The sequence below is a fragment of the Wolffia australiana genome, chromosome 1 (assembly GCF_029677425.1).
Source record: "Wolffia australiana isolate 7733 chromosome 1, ASM2967742v1".
In the NCBI taxonomy this organism is placed as follows: domain Eukaryota; kingdom Viridiplantae; phylum Streptophyta; class Magnoliopsida; order Alismatales; family Araceae; genus Wolffia; species Wolffia australiana.
Genome location: NC_135835.1, coordinates 19020926 through 19027763, shown reverse-complemented (window position 1 = coordinate 19027763; position 6838 = coordinate 19020926). Strand labels below are relative to the sequence as shown.

Below are 6838 nucleotides of genomic sequence, written 5' to 3'. Positions count from 1 at the left end.
GCCGCAAGCGGTTGAGGCGGCGAGGTGGTTAGACGGGAGGCCGTGCAACCATAGGTAGCCATGGTGATGCAGGACCACGTCCGAGAGGAGGGCCGGCCGTCACTGAGGGTTTGTACTCGGTGTCGAAGGTGAGTCGAAGTGCGACGAATGCCGGGATTCGTCGGGCACGGGGGTCCTACGGGGACGAGCTAGAATGAAGACAGTCAGGTAGGAGTGTAGTGCGTGCAGCTGCCGACGAGCAACGGGAGGCCAATGACCGGGGTCGACGGGGTCGACGAGCAATATATATACATTAAACATATATATTGATGATTTTTTATGTACTTATATTCAATATATGTTTCTTTTGACTAACCCCACTTGATTCTATGAGTCAAGTGGATTAGATCTCATCTTTGTTTAATAAGTACAGATATTTAGTTGGAGATAAAGCTTTGGATCAGGAGGGGCGCCTGGACCAAGTCAAATCAAAGCTATGGATCAGGAGGAGGTGCCTGGACCAAGTCAAATCAATCCTATTAATGAGGAGGAGGCGCCTGGACCAAGTCAAATCAAGCCTATTAATCAGGAGGAGGCACCTGGACCAAGTCAAATCAAGCCAATTAATCAGGAGGAGGCACCTGGACCAAGTCAAATCAAGCCTACTAACCAGGAGGGGCGTCCAGACCAAGGCAGTTATGCATGCAGATTATCCAAGTCAACTGGATATCACAAATCAAGCTGGACCATTCAAATGATCCAAGCAGTTTTTAGAGAAGAAAACCCTATAAATACTCTCCAAAACAATGTGTAAGATTGTCTAGAATTTTTATGGAAAGAGTGGAGTGTTGTTTGTTCTGAAAGTTCTGTAGACCCTTTATTGTTGATGAACAATTGAGTGGAGTGAAGAAGCAACGCTGAGAAGACTCTAAGGAGGAGGATCGTTTACCAGCCGATCAAGGGTGTGACACAAGGTAAATGTGATTTTTTAGATTTCAGTAAATTGCTTAATCATTCCTTTTTAAGACAGATTCAATTGGGTTGGAAAGTACAGGATTGTAACTTTCCAACATATCCAATTAAATCTGTTCAAAAAATTCTTATTTCAAAGTTATTGCTCATTTCATAGAGATCTGGATTTTGACTAAGTCCAGATCTGTATGAGATTCGAATTTAAATTTTGAATTAATAAATCTTAAATAAAGAAAAATTCGATTTCAGAAATAGTTAAATCTTTACTCTTATTTAAAAACTTGAAATCTCGAAACCATTTTAAAACAATTATTGATTGAATGGAAATATAAATTTAACTGAAATATCTGCTCCTTGTGGTTCGACCCTTACTTACCCTAGGTTAGTGAGGTAATTTTATTTGTTGAATAATCTTGAATCCTCACACATTGATAAGATTATCAAGTCCTGAAACTATTATTTAAAATGTCAAAATTTGAGATTATCAACAGGAACCGGGAGAGACGCTCAAATAGCCGATGTTTTCACTCGTCCTGTCTCGCTCACCTACGTCTAACCCGAGCGCGGTGGAGGCAACCAACAATGCACTGAAAGAGATAAGTGACGGGACGAAGGGGGGCGGCGTACCTATTGGTCGTCCGGCGGATCGCGGTGTCGGTTCGGCTGGCTTGCTGTAGATTGTCGGAGACGGATGGCCGAAGCAGTAGTGGCCGTAGAGATCAACTTCGCAGGGGATGGCACGATCAGAGCGGCGTCGCGCGGAGAGGTGTTGTGGCTCACGGAATGTCGCGTCCGCGAGAAGCGACGGCACGCACAACGCAACAAGAGCGAGAGGCGCGAGGGAGTCGCGCGACGCCGTGGGGCTCTGGCGAGAGGGCGATATTCCAGGGGAGGCAACCGATCGTCGCTCAGCGACCAAGAAGGGCACGGCGTAAGGGTGCAACCCAGCAGCGGCGGGCCACTCAGCGGCGTGCACGCAGCGCGGACCCGGCGACTTCTAGGTGAAGCAAATCTGAATCGGTGTCATCGGGTCAAGGGCGTAAGGGGCCTGCAAGAGGCCGCTCGCGAGTCCCGGAGGGGACCGACGACCGGTAGCCCGTCGGGCAACAGCAGTCAGTGGGGGACCACAAGCCGGCGGCATGGTCAACGACGCTCGGCTATGCGGGGACCCCCGGGCGCGGACAGGATGCAATAGAGGCCGGTGCAATTCCGGCGCCCAAGTCCAGGCTGGGACGATCCAACGACGGAAAAGGGCGTGGAGAGAACCTGGCGGCGCGGTCGTGCAGCTCTGGCGCGGGAACGCGTCGCAGCGCTGGGATCGCGCCGACGCGCGGGTGCACCGATGGCACGCGCGCGCGGCGCGGATATGTGCGGGGGTGTCGCGGGAAGCCTGGCCCTGCAGGGCGAGCAACCTCGGCTTCACGGGGAGGCCCCTCTTCTGGCCGTTCTCCTTCTTCTCATTTAGTCTTCTCGTCCTGCTTCTTCTTCCCCAAGCGCAACCCTAGCTCTACAGAAGATAGTTCTTTCAAAAAGAACGATACTTTCAAAATTTCAACAAAAAACGTGAGTGTTTTAGGGCACCCACCTCCCTTTATATAGGGGCGGTGTGGGGGCCCTTTGACCAAAATAACCTAACTCTTAAATCAAAATAACATTACGACCCTAGGACATGAAACCCAAGATGAAAACAAGGAAACAAAGACGAACCGGACGAGGGGGAGGGGATATCCTCATAAGGTCGAACCTCCCTCCTTACACTTGATCGGGATGCGTGAGAAAACACGACAGTTGAAGGTTAAAACCAAAAGACGACGAACGAGACAAAACACAAAAATGATAAAGTGCCCATTACCCAGAATACTTGAATCCGGGCGTGCGTACCGTCGCCTTGGCTTGCCGAGAGGGCTGAATGCGGGCGGCCGGCGCTGTCGAGGGCGGCGGCGACGTCTCCGAAGATGAATACGGTGCTGGAGCCGGTGCTGTCAGGGGTGACGGTGACGACTCTGATGGCGTGTCCGGGGCTGCGCCATCACATGGCGGCAGCAGGTGACCGCCATGGCCGGAAGGCAGTCGAATGGGAGGCCAGAACCAGCCATAGACCAGTCGGAGGTAGCCAAGGCACACCATGGTGACTCAACGCAAGCGAGGAGACTCAAGGTGGTCGGAGGCCGGAGGCAGCCGGGGCAGCCGGAAGATGCTAGGGTCGTCAGAGAGGGCATGAGGCAGCCAGAGGTGGTTGTACGAGGCCGGAAGTGGCAGGAAGGGAGTGGATGGGAACGGCCGTCGATGACAGAAGCAACCATGGATGGCCAAGGCCGCCAGAGCTGACTCGAGGTGGCCGAGAGCGGCCGAAGGCACCCTAGGCGGCCAGAGGCGTCCGGAGGCGTCTGATAGGTGGCCGGCAGGGCCAGAAGGGGCAGAGGCCAATCGGAGGTGGACGAGGGGGCCGACGGCATTCTGAGGTGGTCGAGGGCCCGGGGCGACCGTAGAAGGACCGAGGAAGGCCGGGAGCTCCAAGGAGAATGGATGAGGCAGTCTCTTAGCCACCGAGGTGGCATAGCTGGTGGCGCTGGCGAAAACGGCGCCGGAGCTTAGGCGAGGATGACACAGCAAGCCCTAACAAACAAATCTTGATGGCATTTTTGAAATTTTTCCGAACTTGCAAAAAAACACTAAAACTCTCAAAACACTTCTGAAAAAGCCTCAAAAAATCAAAGGGGCTACATTTTCTCAAATCTTTCAATTTCACTTGGTTCTTCATTTTCCAATGTGCATTCTTCTTACAATGGGCATAATTGCTTCCTCTTGTAGGGAAGCAAATGCCCAAATCAGTTAGGGAAATACAAACAAACAGAAAACAAAAAAAACAGAAAGATAACTCCTCAAGGCATGATGGTCCCCCATCATCTAGGTGACACTTCAGCGACAGTTTAACATCATTTCGAAGTTTAGCTCCATATGTCACCCTCAAACAGATGGCCAAACTAATGTCATCAATCGAATATCGAGAAGCTTGATTCGGTTTCCCTGCGGACACTCTGCAATGGGATCTCACACTTGCACAAGCTGTATTTTCTTACAACTCCATGGTTAATCGCTCAACTAAGCGGTCCCCATTTTCAGTTCCGTATCTATAACCTCTAAATATCCCTCTAGACCTCCTGCAATTGCGTTTGTAGAAGGGCCAAAGCTTAGCGACAACCAACTTGGCTGACTACATCAAGTCGGTCCACAACAATGTGAACAATGCACTTTCTACAAGTTATGAAAAATACCGGGAGGTGGCAAACAAGAAATGACGCAAGAAGGTTGTTACTAAAGATGATATGGTTATGGTCTTTTTACGGAAAGAAAGGTTCCCAATAGGCGCCTACAGCAAAATGAACCTGAAAACATATGGTCCTTATAACACGCTCAAGAAAATCTGATGGAGCGCATCAGCCGGAGTCCCCAGAGATGTCTTCAGAGACCGTCAGCGTCATCAACGCCTCCGCCGATTCGCATTCAGCCCGACCAACACACCAAGGCGATTGTGAATACGCCCGGTTTCAAATACCCCGGGTGAAAGCATGTCCCTGATTATTCAGTTTTTTTATTTATGCCGTTTGTGTGCTCGTTCTGTCGTGTTTATATCATCACATGTCGCATTCTTCACGTCGTCTTCGTGTCCATGGTTGTCATTTTCTTCGTCATGTCATCGTTAGGTTTTGTGTCATTTTGTGCTCCATTGGATTATCATGTTTGGGTACATGGACCCGCCTTAATGGACCTCCCTAGGGCCCATCTTGACTTCCCTATAAGAGGGAAGAAGAGGCGCCCTAGTAAGGCAGACCATAACTTATCACTGTTTTGAAGTTAACTGGTATTGGTTTATCAAAGGAGAAAAGAAGGAAGAGAGAGGGAGGAAAGGAAGAGGGTGAAGAAGAATAAGGCGAGGAAGGGAAAATTGACGCTAGCTGGGTTGCACCTCGAGGGCCCATGAGCACTCGCACCTACAGCTGTTCATCAGACTCCTTCACCACTTCTTGACATCGTCGGGTCGCTCAACGACCTGCAGCATTCGAGAGAGGTCATGAATCTAGTCCGAGCAACAGATTCTCACACGGCTGGAGGACCCAAAGGCTCAATCAACCACCAGCCTGGTCAAGCGAAACCCCAACAACTGCCCTAGGGGTCCCCATTGCATTGTGTTAGCTATCGTCCAGCAAATCACGACGTCCGCCATCGCTAAGACCTGGAGCATGACACTAGGTCCGCTGAATGTTGACTCAAATTGGGTCATTGTCGAATATGTGCCCGCCAACCTGCTGCAACCAAAGTTGCCCGTGGCCTGCTCACCCTTTGTTTGGATGTGCATCATGATAAGCTCGACAATGCGTGTATATATGTCGTTATTTAGGGGTTTTTCGAACTTAATCACTAAAATTTATATGTCCCTTAATGCACAAGTAAGGGGTCGAACCCTAGGGAGGCGATAGGAAATAATCAATTTTCTTTTGATTCGGGTTTTGAACTTGAAATCTAAATGAATAGATGTTTTAATTTCTTTTTCAAATGCTAATACTTGTAAATCTGAACTAACATTCTCTCCGTTGAACTTAAGTGATTTTCGTGATTCTCTGTTATTAAATAACAGAGATATAAAACCACTTAAGTTTATCTTTATATTTGATTTTAAATCTTTAGTCGATTATAATTGAAATCAATGTCTAAATGGATTTAACTGTATAGTTTTATTTCTTTAGTTTGTTTTATTTTTCGGATGGTGTTTTACTAAGTTTTTAAAGAATCAGAAAACTAGGTTTAATGCTAGTTTTAAGAGTATTTTTATTATATTTTTATTTTATCAAAATTAATATGAAATTGTAATTATGTCCTAAAATAGAAAATCGTGAATATAACTCACGATTTGCTTATTGAAGAAGAACGAGATCGTGAATCGAATTCACGATTTCATGCGAATCAAAGGACAGATAGGATTCGAAATTGGAATTTTATAATCAACTAAGACAATGATTTTAAAAACGAACTAAAATCTATGAAATTAAACGACTAAAATCGGAAATAAAAAAGGAACGGCGAACGTGAGCGAAAGTGCAAAATCGAGAAAATCTAGCACGAATTACAGTTTAAAAATAAAGCAGACATTGGCCTAGAGGTACCCGGAATTATTTAGACTCGCTTCGAACGAATTCCGCGCAACGAAGTCCCCGATCTCCATGAGTTTTTGCTTGAATTGGTCGGAAGATTGCGGCTACGGATCAGCGAAATTCCTGTCGAAATTGATCATCAAATCGCTCCTGGCTGATTCTTGAGTCTTCAAGGAGGCTAGGCGATCGTTCCTTGAGCTTAACAAATCAAGAATGACGAATAATCTTGCCTTTTTTTGCTTTTTATCGCCGCGGAATCGGAAGAACAGCTTCTTCCGATTCCGTTAGAACTGATATCCATTTCGCGTTGTACGCTGGGCGTACAATGCGAAATGATTTGTATTTTATGCCTTTGCGTGCCTCCTTTACGTGCGCGACACGCACGGGATTGTGTACGTGCGTGTCGAGCACCGAAGACGCTATCGACCCTTCTGATACGCCTATGCACCACTGCGTGCGGTGCGCTCTTCGTGCGTTCTGCGGGTTTTAAAATAAACTGTTAGCACTCAAACCGGCCCACAAAGGGCCGGTTTTAATAAAAAAGATTTATTTATATTTTTTATTAAAAGAACACATAAAATAAATTGTAAAAATCATTTCTAAATGCATGATAAAAACTAATGTATTCATTCGAAAAGACCTTTAATTTTTAGCTTCTTTTTATTTATAGAAATAGGTCAATTAAATCATTTCAATTGTTCTAATCATCATTTTAAGTCATTTAAATGTGTAAATTG

The 6838-nt window shown here is 46.8% G+C and overlaps 2 long non-coding RNA genes across 2 annotated transcripts; one reads left to right on the top strand and one right to left on the bottom strand.

Moving 5' to 3' along the window:
- Positions 1-727: 727 nt before the first annotated feature.
- On the top strand, positions 728-2437 carry LOC144709798 (uncharacterized). The gene is made up of 2 exons (XR_013583105.1): positions 728-953; positions 1443-2437. It is a non-coding gene; the product is annotated as an uncharacterized LOC144709798 (long non-coding RNA).
- Positions 2438-2518: 81 nt separating this feature from the next.
- Positions 2519-6402, bottom strand: LOC144709805 (uncharacterized). Its single transcript, XR_013583108.1, has 2 exons — positions 6114-6402; positions 2519-3567 (listed from the first exon to the last, which is right to left on the bottom strand). It is a non-coding gene; the product is annotated as an uncharacterized LOC144709805 (long non-coding RNA).
- Between the last annotated feature and the right edge of the window lie 436 nt (positions 6403-6838).